Source organism: Labeo rohita, chromosome 1 (assembly GCF_022985175.1).
Source record: "Labeo rohita strain BAU-BD-2019 chromosome 1, IGBB_LRoh.1.0, whole genome shotgun sequence".
NCBI classification, from domain to species: Eukaryota; Metazoa; Chordata; class Actinopteri; order Cypriniformes; family Cyprinidae; genus Labeo; species Labeo rohita.
This window is the reverse complement of record NC_066869.1, coordinates 5,513,660-5,527,460: the sequence shown is the minus strand read 5'-3', so window position 1 is coordinate 5,527,460 and position 13,801 is coordinate 5,513,660.

The window sequence follows — 13,801 nt, the reverse complement described above, 5'->3', positions numbered from 1 at the left end:
CAAATACTAAACTCATCCTGTCTGAGGAAAACAGAAAGGTGATGTTTGTGGAAGATCCACAGCCTTATCCTGATCATTCAGAGAGATGTGAGCACTATGAACAGGTTCTGTCTCTCTTTTTTTTTTCTTTTTAATTGCGGGAGTGTTTTTTAATTGAACAAAAAGACAATGAACAATAATAGTCTGTGAAACTTGCTTTTTTAAAAGCAATATAAAAACTATATTGATGGCATTGCTGTTTTCACCCAACTCAATGTTTATATGAGATGCTGAAAATATGGTTATCACCTGCCTTTAGGAAATGTACAAACCTGAACATTATTAAATATAATTTATGAGAGGAGGATGCAACCAACTGATGATTTATTTGCACTAAATGGAACACAAATCTCAACCCACAAAATGCAGAATATAAACTTTAATATAAACTTTTTGTTTATATTTATATTATAATTATAATTATAACTTGTTTGTTTTGTAATGCTGAATTAATTGCTTGCAGTTACACATTCATTTTTTGGACTTCATTCTCTGTTTTTTTTTTTTTTTTTTTTTTTTTTTTCAGTTTCTTCCTCAGTTCCTCCTTGAATTCAGAGTAAAGCATGTAGAATGAGTTGATCAGCAAAAAATGGAAAGCAAAACTGCTTTAACATTGTCAAAGAAAGAGGATAAAAAATCAGCTATAACCAGCGGGGTATTTTTCATGGTGAGTACATGTTTTAAAGCTAAATGACATGAGACCACTTATGCAGTTTAAAACTGCTGTAAATGTTTCTGAAGCCATTTGTGTACAATTCACTTGATTAAATCAATGGTGCAATCTGTTCTGATATCATATACAAGCTAATAGGTTAATGCTCTTTTTTTAAGGCTACTTTGAATTTAACTCATGGTATGTACATTTTATAAAGTGTAATGATTAACAGGTTGATTTAACAATTTAACTATGAATAGGTTTTGATCTGAAGTTATTTATATTTAAATTGAATTCAGTTTACCTTCTGTATATTTGATTGAAATGAAAAAAAAAAAATTGATAGGCCAAATGTAAATAAATAAATAATATGTATAATATAAATATAAATGTAACAACAAAAATAAGCTGTATACTATACACTGAATACATTTTAAATGGGTGTGTAAAACATGTTAAGCTGTTTTTAGGTTTTTGATTGTTTGTGGAGGATCTGTTGATTAGGTGTGGTGGTGTTTGTGTGTTCCTGTTTGTGCAGTAAACCAGTTTTTCTAGATATATTTTTAGAAACACTCTGACCTGAAGGGTTTGATGAAGAATGCATTCAGTTTATTTATTTATCTAAAGCTTGTCTGGTTTTAAAGTTCAAATATATTTACTACTATGCAAATAGAACATCTGTTTGTGTGCTGTAATGTGTGATATAATGGCCTCTTGTATGTATGTATGTATGAAGTGAATGTGCCTCCTTTACAAAGTATATATGTTTTAGCAGGCTTAGTAGATTTCTAAACAGAAAGGGGGACAGTACTTCTAAAATGAGTCTCAATGAGAGGACAGAGAAGGGATGTTCTCAGTCCTGGAGATCTCCAAAACCCAGCTGTGTGTCTGTAAAGAGTAACAGATCCATGGATCCGCCTGATTATCTCAGCAATGAAACAGTGACCACTGATTCTATGTGAGTATAAACACTTTAGGTTACCTGTTAACACACATTTAATGTCTGAATGCACATCTCAGAATGTACACAGAAAGACTAAATTTCCTAACATAAATACACATATACGTTCTGCATAGATACTTTTCTATGCTATGCTAGTCATTAGAGTATTAGTAGACTGTCTGCTTAATATCGTCTAACACTCTTCTAAATTTTGCAAGTATATGTCAACTTATTTTACAGTCTGCTCTGAGAGTTAGTAGACATGTAGTTGCAAATAAATGAGAATTAGTTGACATGCAGTTGCAACGTTACTTATAGTTATTAGAATGTCTAAAGTGGACTATCAAAATAAAGTGTAACCAAATTTACAGCCTATAGGAAAACAAACAAGATCATACTGAATGGATTGTAAATTGCTAAGTAAAACATATGGGGCTGAAATCAGTGGCACAGGCCCACAACTGAGGCCAATGAAAGGGTTTTTATTTGTTTCTGGAGGACCTGTTGAGGTGAAGAGTGTGTGTTTTTTTTTTCCAGTCATTATGATCTCATATAATCTGACTTGAAGGAGTTTACATTCAGAACATGCTTTCATTTCAGATTGTAATTGTTTGAAATAAAAGTGAAGCTCAAAAAGACCTATAAATCTAAACTATTAGTACAGCTGACTGTGATATGGATATACAGTACTGTGCAAAAGTTTTAGGCCACTAGTATTTTCACCAGCTAAAAAATGGTTTAAAGTCAGTTATTTCTATCTTTTGCTGTAGTGTGTCAGTAAAAAATATCGGTTTACATTTCCAAACATTCTGTTTGCCATTAATTGTAATAATCTAGTGAGATTTTTGTTTGCACAAGGAGTCTGACAACAGCCAGTGCTCCACACTGATCTAATCTCATCATCATCATCCAGTCTTCCTGGAATGACATGAAGACACAGAACAAACTGAAACAGAGTAAATCCAGAAGAACTGTGGCAACGTCTCCAAGATGCTTCAAGAGACCTACCTGCAAAGCTACCTGAAAAATTTTGTGCAAGTGCACCTAGGGCAAAAGCTGCTGTAAATGCAAAGAATGGTCGCACCAAATGTTGATTTCATTTAGTTAATATAAGGTAATTGAAAAAGAAAATCTATTTATGACAGTATCCTCATTTTACAGCATTTTTACACAAGTGCCTAAAACTTTTAACAGTGCTGCAGCTTTGCAGGTAGGTTTCTTGAAGCATCCTGAAGACTTTGTCACAGTTCTTCTGGATTTAGTCTGTCTGAGTTTGTTCTGTTTCTTCATGTCATTCCAGACAGACTGGATGATGATGAGATCAGATCTCTGTGCAGAGCACTTGCTGTTGTCAGACTCCTTGTGCAAACAAAAATCTCACTAGATTATTACGATTAATGGCAAAATGAATGTTTGGAAATGTAATCTGATATTTCCTACTGACACACTACAGCAAAAGACCGACTTTAACTGACTTTAAACCATTTTTTAGCTAATGAAAATACTAGTGGCCTAAGTCTTTTACACAGTACTGTATGTATGTAGATGCATGCTATAGTGGTCTTTCTGTATGCAGTGTCTAGTGTCTTTTTAAGGATGTGCATTTGCCTCATTTTTTATAGTATATGTATTGGCATGCCTGTTAGATACACTGATTGATTGTGAAAATTCATTACATTTAAGAAAATGAGATGAATTTATCCTGTCTTCATTTAGCAAGTGAATAAGCTAAGAAGTGGTGGACACTTGTCCTCTGTATTCAGTTATTTTTCATTTTGCGTCAGCAGTGTGGGAACAGATGATGAGACTACAGACCACCTGAAGGATTCTTCTCAAATAATGATTGATGTTCTGAAGAAAGTCAAAGACCAACACAAAATCAGCATGAAGAACAAGTATAAGAGATTATTTGAGGGAACCAAACTCCAGGAGAATGAAACCTTCCTGAACAGGATCTACACACAGCTCTACATCATAGAGGGAGAGAGTGAAGGCATAAATGAAGAACATGAGGTTTTACAGATGGAGAAAACAAACAGAACAAAACACTCACAAGACACTCCAATCTACTGCAATGACATCTTTAAAGCCTCACCTGAACCAGTATGTGAGGAGAAAGACCAAATCAAGACTGTTCTTACTAAAGGCATCGCTGGAATCGGAAAAACCATCTCTGTGCAGAAGTTCATTCTGGACTGGGCTGAGGGAAAAGCCAATCAGGATGTAGATTTCATGTTTGTGCATCCATTTCGAGAGCTGAACTTGATCCGAAATCATCGGTACAGTCTTCACAGACTTCTGCTGGACTTTCATCCTGAACTTCAAGATCTGGACTCAAAGATTTATGAGGAGTGTAAAGTTGTGTTCATCTTTGATGGTCTGGATGAAAGCAGAATCACACTGATGTTTTCAGATGCTCAGAAAGTTTGTGATGTGACTGAGATTTCATCAGTGGGTGTGTTGATGTCAAACCTCATGAAAGGAGAGCTGCTTCCCTCTGCTCTCATCTGGATCACCTCCAGACCAGCAGCAGCCAATCAGATCCCCTCCAAATACATCAACCGTCTGACAGAAATTCAGGGATTCAATGAGCAACAGAAGGAGGAATATTTCAGGAAGAGAATCAGTGACCAGCATCAAGCCAGCAGAATCATCTCACACATCAGAAGAGCAAGAAGCCTCCACATCATGTGCCACATCCCCGTCTTCTGCTGGATCTCATCCACTGTGCTTCAGAAGCTCCTGAAAGAAGATGTGAGTGCAGAAATCCCTCAAACGCTGACTGAAATGTACATCCACTTCCTGCTGATTCAGATCAACGTGAAGAATCAGAAGTATGAAGAGAGAGATCCAGAGAAACTCCTGCAGTCCAACAGAGAAGTGATTGTGAAACTTGCTAAAGTGGCTTTCAGACAGCTGATGAAGGGCAATGTGATGTTCTATGAGGAGGACCTGATTGAGAGCGGCATAGACGTCACTGACGCCTCAGTGTATTCTGGGATTTGCACTGAGATCTTTAAGGAGGAATCTGTGATTTATCAGAGGAAAGTCTACAGCTTCATCCACTTGAGTGTTCAGGAGTTTCTTGCTGCTTTCTATGCATTTTACTACCATGTGACTGAAACTATGGAGGGACTGAAGAATTTTGCTTTACTACACTATTTGCTTAAATTTGCAGTAGATGAATCCCTTCAGAGTAGAGATGGACAGCTTGATCTGTTCCTGCAGTTCCTGCTGGGCATCTCACTGGAGTCCAATCAGAGACTCTTACAGGATCTACTGACACACACAGAGAACAGCTCAGAGAGCATCAGGAAAACCACACAGTACATTAAAGAGAAGATCAAAGATGGACATGGACTCTCCACTGAAAGATCCATCAGTCTGTTCCTCTGTCTGCTGGAAGTGAAAGATCAGACTCTGTCCAGAGAGATTCAGGAGTTTGTGAAATCAGACAAACACTCAGAGAAGAAACTCTCTCCTGCTCACTGCTCAACAATCGCCTACATGCTTCAGATGTCAGAGGAGGTGCTGGATGAACTGGACCTCAAGAAATACAACACATCAGATGAGGGGAGAAGAAGACTGATACCAGCTGTGATCAACTGCAGAAAAGCTCTGTAAGTGTTATTCTCAAATATTCATAATAAAAATTACAGTGTATTGAAAAGGTTTAAATAATATCATTTTATATTCTATATTTTGTCTAATAGTCTTGCTGGCTGTAATCTCACTGCTCTGGATTGTGAAATTTTGTCATCTGCTCTACAATCCTCATACTCTGTCCTAAAAGAGCTGGATCTGAGTAACAATGACCTGCAGGATTCAGGAGTGAAGTTGCTCTTGAATGGACTGAAGAGTCCAAACTGTCAGCTGAAGATACTGAGGTCAGTAGTTATAATATTTTTCCTTGTCTAACCTATCAGAGATTAAATAAATATTAATGCCTTTAAAATTCAATTCAGTTTGCTTTTATTTGTATAGCAATTACAATACATTTGGTTTTAAAGCAGCTTCAAAGAAAATGCATGTTTCAGTAATAGAGTGTGATAGGGCTTTAAACTCTGGTGAGGTGTTGAAGAAAAACCTTAAAAGGAACCAGCCTTGAGGGGCCTATCCTCCTTTGTCAACAAAATGCATAATATAAAGTCATATAACATTAGTTATAAGTACAAATCACATGCTAACTCTGCACAATATATACAAATAAAATGTATATTGTGTTATGAATAACTGCAATTGCCTCATTGTGCAGGCTGTTATTTAATAAAACAAAAATTACCAGTTTTTGTTGAGAAACAAGCATATTTCCTAATTATCTGCAGATAGGTATTTAGTACAATCTTTAGAACAGTCTCAAAAAAAAAAAAAAAAAAAAAAAAAAAAAAAAAATACAAACATCATCTTTAATATTTAATTTAGTGAAGAGTATGCAATGTTAGTTTACATTTGATTATTCAGTTTCTGTACCTGGACACATTTGTTAGACCTTCTTGAAAAACTTAAACCACTGTTTATTTAATTGTGTCTGTTGTATTTATTTGTGCATTTACTTGTAATTTATTTATTCTTATTTTATTTCTGTTAAACTAGCTAAGCTAGTAGTTTTTGAGGTACTGGAATTGGGTCAAAACAACAAAAACAAACTATTTTTATTTTATTTTATTCATTTACTTATTGTGGCCCGGCTAGTGAAATTTTTGGCAGTTTTAGCAGAAGTAAAAGTAAAAATATAAAAAAAACTACCACATGCACAGTTAAACAAATTAAATTATGCTATATTTTAATGCATTAAGTATTAAATGCAGCTTGTGATCCTATTTATTATATAAATATATATAATATTTTATATATTTATTATATAATATATTATATAATAAATATATGTTTAAAATTACGGGAGTCAGTCCACTCATTGTTGGTGTCATTGCAGCATTCCTATATGAACCTGGGTCAAAACTGGAGCTGGTGGAACTGGTTAAGTCTCTATTTACCTCAGGATGGGCATCCTGGGATAGAAGCTAGCTGAAGATAGCTGCTGTTCAAATTATTTTAAAAATGATCATGTACATTTGTTTTGATTTTATCAGACATAACTGTAATACTAGGTTATGAGATGTGTTATGTAAAAGGTGGGCTAAAGACATGTGTCTACATTTAAACTGAGAGAGTGTGAACCACATGCATGATCAGGAAAGCTATTCCAACAACTCACATGTTAACTGCTCCATCTCTGGCTATGTCTACATTAATCCACACTCTCTGTCCACCACACGTGTTTTCAAGCATTTTCCAAAAGTTTCTCATCTAGACTGAAACGTCAGAAAACGCTGAATTCACTTTACTGCATGTGTGTACAGCCTAGAGGTATAAAGAGTACCTAAAAACCATACCTGAGTAAAATTTTCACAGTCCACAATACAATGAGAAAACTGCATTTTCAAATTGATTTTTTAAAAAGCTCCATTGTCCTTGACAAAAACACTGTCCCAGTGTGAACAGAAGGCCAAAACAGAGAGAAAAAGATACGTTTTCAAATGAAAACATAGTGTGGACAAGGCCTCAGTGTTTCTCCAGTGACAGTAGACTAGTGTTAACCTCAAATTACTTTCCAAATACATAATGTGAACTGTGATCACATGATGCAGTCCTTGAAGGATATAATCAGAACCATTAACAGTCTAGGTTGATTCATTAGTATACTGCTCTGTCATTATGTAGATTACATGGAGGAGAGATTTGTTTTGAACTGAAAAAGAAAAGAAAGAGTGAGAGAGAAGTTTATTGAAGAACAGATTATGGACATCAATGCATGTGTTTACACATGTAGCCAAATAACATTAGTTAGGCTGATTAGTTTAATTTTTTAGTATTTGTCACCCTTTCTATCATTTTGAGTCACTCAAAGTGACTCAGAAACATTATATGCTCTGAATGGAATAAAGTTTTAGCCACCTAAGAAATCAATTGTTGAGTGATAGAATTCAGATGCTCCTTGTAGATTAGAGATTACTTAACATGAATACAAATAGTATTTTCAGTTCTTCATCTTTTATTTAAGCTCCTGCTTTACAGATGATCTGACTGTGTGTGTGTAGATTGTCTGGTTGTATGGTGACAGAGGAAGGCTGTGGTTATTTGTCTTCAGCTCTGAGTTCAAACCCCTCACACCTGAGAGAGCTGGATCTGAGCTACAATCACCCAGGACAATCAGGAGTCCAGCTGCTCAAACACAAACTGAAGGATCCAAGCTATAAACTGCAGATACTCAAGTAAAAAGACAACTAGTTGCATGATTAATGAGAATTACACAGTGTCTAAACCGGATGCAACAATTGTCGCGTTGTGCAGTGCCACGCCGCAACAGCTAAAGTCTGTCTGCACAGGACATGACAAAGTGACCATTGGAAATTTTCTTTGAACTTTGTGTCAGTACATCATAAATACAACGAGGCAGCAGTTTACTGGCAGGAATCTTTTTTAGTGTTGCGCCAAGCCACGCTGCATCCAGTGTTGACAGCATCACTGATTATAATGAGTTCTATTCGAACTTTGTTGCGCTGCGTCACTCACGTCTGGTGTAGACACTGTTTTAATGTTTTGCCTGTCTTTTGTGTGGATTTTCTATTGCAAACTAAGTTCACCTTCTGAAATGAACCATTGGCCATCAAAAATATGAATGTTGATTATGTCATAACATTTTCTTTGTTTGCTGAAGATGTTAAAACTTTGAATCTGAGTAGAGTAAAATTAAGTGAACGGATGTCAGAAACAGTGGTGGGACTGCTTTCATAAAAAATAATCAAACATTTGTGTTAATATCTAGTATGGACCATGGAGACAATTGTCGAATCACACCAGGACTTTGGAAATGTAGGTTCTGTGCCTCACACAAACATTTTTGAAGTGTTTTGAACCATCTTTGACACAATTCTCATCTCTCTTCTTCTGTTCAGATGCATGTGATCTCACACTGGATTCAAACACTGTAAACCACCGTCTCATTCTGTCTGAGAACAACAAAAAGGCAACACGTGTAGAAGTGCCGCAGCAGTACCGTGATCATCCAGACAGATTTGATGACTGTGAGCAGGTTTTGTGTAAAGAGATTCTGACTGGACGCTGTTACTGGGAAGCTGAATGGAGAGGCTGGTGTTATGTTGCAGTGACATATAAAGGAGTCATCCAGAAAGGAGGGAGCGACTGCTGGTTTGGGTACAATGACCAATCCTGGAGTCTTGAATGCTCTGATAACAGATTTACTATCTGGCACAAAAAGAGCACTGATGTATCAGTCCCTTCATGCGGCTCTAATAGAGTAGGAGTGTATGTGGACGTGTCGGCCGGCTCTCTGTCCTTCTACAGCGTCTCTGACACACACACACGCACACACATACACACATTCAACACCACATTCACTGAACCCCTCTATGCTGGGATTGCGGTTTATGACTCATTTGTGTCACTCTGTCAGAATCAACAGTAGAGACAAACACATAATTAAGTGGAAAAGTGTCTTCACTAGACTCTTCTAAATGTTGTGTTATATGTATATATGTAATGTTTTTTTTTTGTTTGTTTTGTTTTGTTTGAACCACGAGAGACTTCTTTTTATACACATAGACTACACAAAAGTAAGAGTTCTCTTTTTACTGTGACACATTTTTGTCTCCTTAACGTGCCATTGCAGATTCACAGATCAGCTGTGTGTTTGTGTAGAGCAGTGGTTCTCAAATCAAGCCCAGGGTACAGGTCTGTGCGGGACTGTTTTCTTTCAGTCTTTCAGGTTATAATCCGCATCCACCCGCTCCTACTCCTGTTATTTTATTTGTCTTGTCAATATACAATTCGATTAAAGGATAAACTCACTTCCAAAATAAAAATTTCCTGATAATTTACTCACCTCTATGTCATTCGAGATGTTCATGTCTTTTTGCCAGTAAGAGGAAAACATTCCAGGATGTTTCTTCATATAGTGGATGTCAATGGTGGGCAATGGATTAAAGGTTAAAAATGCAGATTCAATGCAGGTTTCACGAGTTCACCCTTACATCTAATCTGGTTGAGTAAACAGTAAGCATATTTCGGCGTGCTGTCCTGGGGGAGGACTCTGAGCCAGAAATATGGCCCAAACCCAGAGAACTCCCCCCATCCCAAGTATAGGATGAGGCTAGATTAAGAGTGAGGAGTTGGGGTGTAGCGGGGATGCCGAAAAACAGTTGAATGACGGAGGTAAGTCAGCTGTGTGCATATATATGACTTGTGCTAGTTTGGATGATTAGCTAGACGAGTTGCACCTGTGCCAAATTAGTTGATTATCTGATCGTGCTCCTCTCGAACTTTGTTATCAAACATCATGTCGAGAGGGAAAAAAAGGTAAGTTATACAAAAATTGTAGCCTATTTGGTAATTTTATTCGTCTTGGCAAAATGACAAATAAACAAATTTTGTATTTTAACACAGTAGGACAAGTGTCACAGAAAAAAATATATAAATAACTATGACATCTGTCATTTAAAATGATCGTTATGTGTACGCTGTGCACACAGACCCAACAAATATGCATGATGCAGAAAGCAGTGGTCCATTCTTGCAGCAGAGCTGCAGGACTGCAGACCTCTAGTCCAGGAGCTCAACACTGCACATTTGCCATTTGTTTATCTTTCTTAATTACCACAGGATTCAGGTCATCAGTTCATAAAGCTCCATGGACTGAACTGAATTTGTCAGACAGGAGAGACATGCAAAATGTGCAGAGTAATGGCTCCCCAGGACTGGAGTTGAGAACCACTTTTGTAGAGTAATCTTTTTAATATATTCTTTTAAACTGAAATTCTACAATGTATGCTTTTTTGTTGTTGTTGTTTAACAACGCATTTGTACCTGTCCATTTGTTGTTGTTGTTGGTTTTTTTTTGTATTTTTTCCATTTTCCATTTTTTCCAGTTCCGTGTTGTGACCTGTCTAACCTCTGAAATTGTGCTTCCACAATGTAATAAAAAACGTGCAAAACTAGAACTGTATAATTTTCATTTATGTTAATACCTGATCTTTGAATGGGGTCAAATCCACTCCCTTTTTTTTAAAAAAATAATTTGCTAACATACTGCATATTTATTTTACAGTAGATGAATGTATAAATGATAAACATATGAACAAATATTTTATGCCATATTTAATACAGTATTAATACTCTACATTTCCATGTTTGACACAGCCCTTTACAAACAATGTGTTTTTAATTCTCAATTTTTAATTTTTAATTTAATTATCTTATGCTATGTACAGGTCACATGATTTCTGTGTTATATGTCTAAAAAATATTTCGGCCTATTTAAAAAAATTTTTAAAAAAAAATCTATCAAAACTTCCTACAGAAATTTTCTCAAGAGGCTTTGAGAGGCAGTGACATCAGCCAATCAAAATGAAAAAAAAAAAAAAGACCTCCATGGATCTGACTGTTTTTGTTCAGCACATCCCACAGCTGCTTGATTAGATTGAGATCTGGGAAATTTGGAGACCAAGTCAACACCTTAAACTCCAAATTGTTGTACTCCTCAAACCATTTCTGAACCATTTTTGCTTTGTGGCAGGACACATTATTCTGCAGAAAGAGGCTACAGACACCAGGGAATTCTGTTTCCATGAAAGGGTATACATGGTCTGCAACAATGCTTAGGTAGGTGGTATATGTGTCAAAGTAACATCCACATGGATGGTAGGACCCAAGTGTCAGACCCTTTGGACTGTTTTGTGTGTTTTTTTTTCCCCTGTGTTGCCCTTATTTGGTCTTCCTGTTCCGTTTCTCAATCATTACGTCACTGTTAAATTATCTACACCTGTCTCCCCCTTGATTAGTCTGTGTATTTAAGGTTGGTTGTGTTAACATTTGGTGTTTGGATATTGTTAATGTCATGCTTGGTTTGTCATTGTTCACACTGTTTAATTCAATGTCTGTGTATGTTTGGATTCCCTACTGTTCCTGTTCGTTCTGTGGATTATTTTAATAAACGTGCATCATTGGACTTCCGCGTCATACTCCTCACTTCCCCGCACAACCTCGTCGTGACACCAAGGTTTCCCAGCGGAACATTGACTAAAACATCACACTGCCTTGTTTTTGGATGAGAAATGTCAGGCAACCTGTGGTGATATAGGTGCTGTTTAATTTTTTCCCTTTCTTTGGTTTTCTTTGGTCACTCAAACTATCCTTCTGGATTGGAATGTTTAAATTATTGCCCTGATAGTGGAAATGGGAATTCTCAATGCTTTAGCTACAGAGCTATCAGAACAATATTTTATATATATATATATATATATATTATTATTATTTTTTTTTTACGGATTGTGATGGGTGAGAGAATTTGGCCTTTGTGTTATCTTATATTTAGTTCTTTTTTTTTTTTTTTTTTTTGATGTAACGTTTTCTAGAAACTATACAAACCAATGGTCCTATAGAACAATGAAACGAGCTCCGCAAGAAAGATGTTTTATAAATAGTTAAGTTATTGAATCACAAGCAGAATTTAAGGTGTTCGGTTCTTCACTGTCTCTGTGTCAGATTTACACACCTGACTGAAATACACTTCATGTGAGAGGCTTCATGTCTCTGTAACACAAACAAACACACCGGTCAACACTTTCTACCTCCATCTTAATCTTTATCATATGTCTGTGTATAAAAAAGTGTAATGACATCTAAGAATAACCATACACATTATATAATGTATGATTTTGATTACAAAATTGGTAAATGCAAAACATAATGCATGTAAACAATGGTGTAAAACATGAGTGTGTTAAAATAGTTAATACAGGTATTTATGTATTTACATAATACTAAACTTGAGTTATGAATTAGTCATTAAACTACTTCTAAATTGGAGTTAGGTTATAGTCTGAGTCACATTCAGCAGGTTTGATCTGTGGATCTCTGGATCTTCTCTGTGATGTCAGATGATCTAGTGCTGGATTCACCTGTTGATTCTCATAAACATGGGAAAGTGCAGATTTTAGCGCAAAACTGTGAAGTTTAACTGTTGATAATGAATCTCATCAGACCTTTCTGGAGTTGAGTCTAGTTTCTCTGTGAGAAAGCTCTCTCATGTTTCAGATCTCAGAGGTGTTTTGTAAACATCACAAGATGGTGGTGGAACCATAATGTCTAAGAACTGTGGTTTGAGAAATGAAGGGTCACTGAGCTCCTCCTGTTCTCTCTGAACTGAATGTGAGACAAATGCCAAGGAACTGGTTCATCCAGATATACTGTTTACTGTAAATCTGATAATGAGCAACCAACCATATCCATACACACAGTGTAGTCTGACACAACAGAGTTCTGTCTGTTTGTACTGTCAGTTTGCTCATTAATCTGCTATAGATGGGATTCAAATCATTTGTTAAGCTCTTTTCACAATATATCTTTTTTTTTTCAGATAAAAGTACCTTAAACCTCAGTAAAAAGAAGGAAAAAAAAACACTTTAGACAATCACTGAATGAGTGCAAAGATAAATAATATTTCCACTTAAAACTTTTATATTTTTTTTTTTCAGACAAAAATCTCTTATTTTATAAAACCTCAGTGCAAAAAGAACTAAAAAAATGATCATATATTTTAGACAATCACTGAATGAGTGCAAAGATAGAGATTAGAAACTGGATCCTCTGATATCTGATGGCAAGCGCCCTCTTCTGGAAAGAGATGTTCATTAAATATTTATCAATTTGTGTTCATCATTCAGAATTGAACTAAGATTGTAAGTATAAGTTCTCGAAATTAAATAGAGGTAAAGGAAGTAAAAAGGAAGTAAACAGGATTCAGAGTTACAAATTAAATGTGAATTTAAGGACGTAGGATTAGAAAGAAAATTGAATTCATTTAAAGAAATTAATATATCTGTGCTAATTTATTTGCATTTCGTTTTGAATCATTCACTATTAATTGTCATCACACACACAACAGTTATTTCAGAAGAAATATTCCATTTCATTTATACAGGCCTATTTCTTTATGTTTAATTAAATCAATATAATTTGTGGACCACGCAGATTTAATGTAAATAATTATTACCATTAAAAACTGTCTTATTTTAAATACTGAAAAACTTGAACTGATCGGTCTGGAGTCCCTGTTGTAGGTAGGTTTTGATGCTGGGATGCTGGTT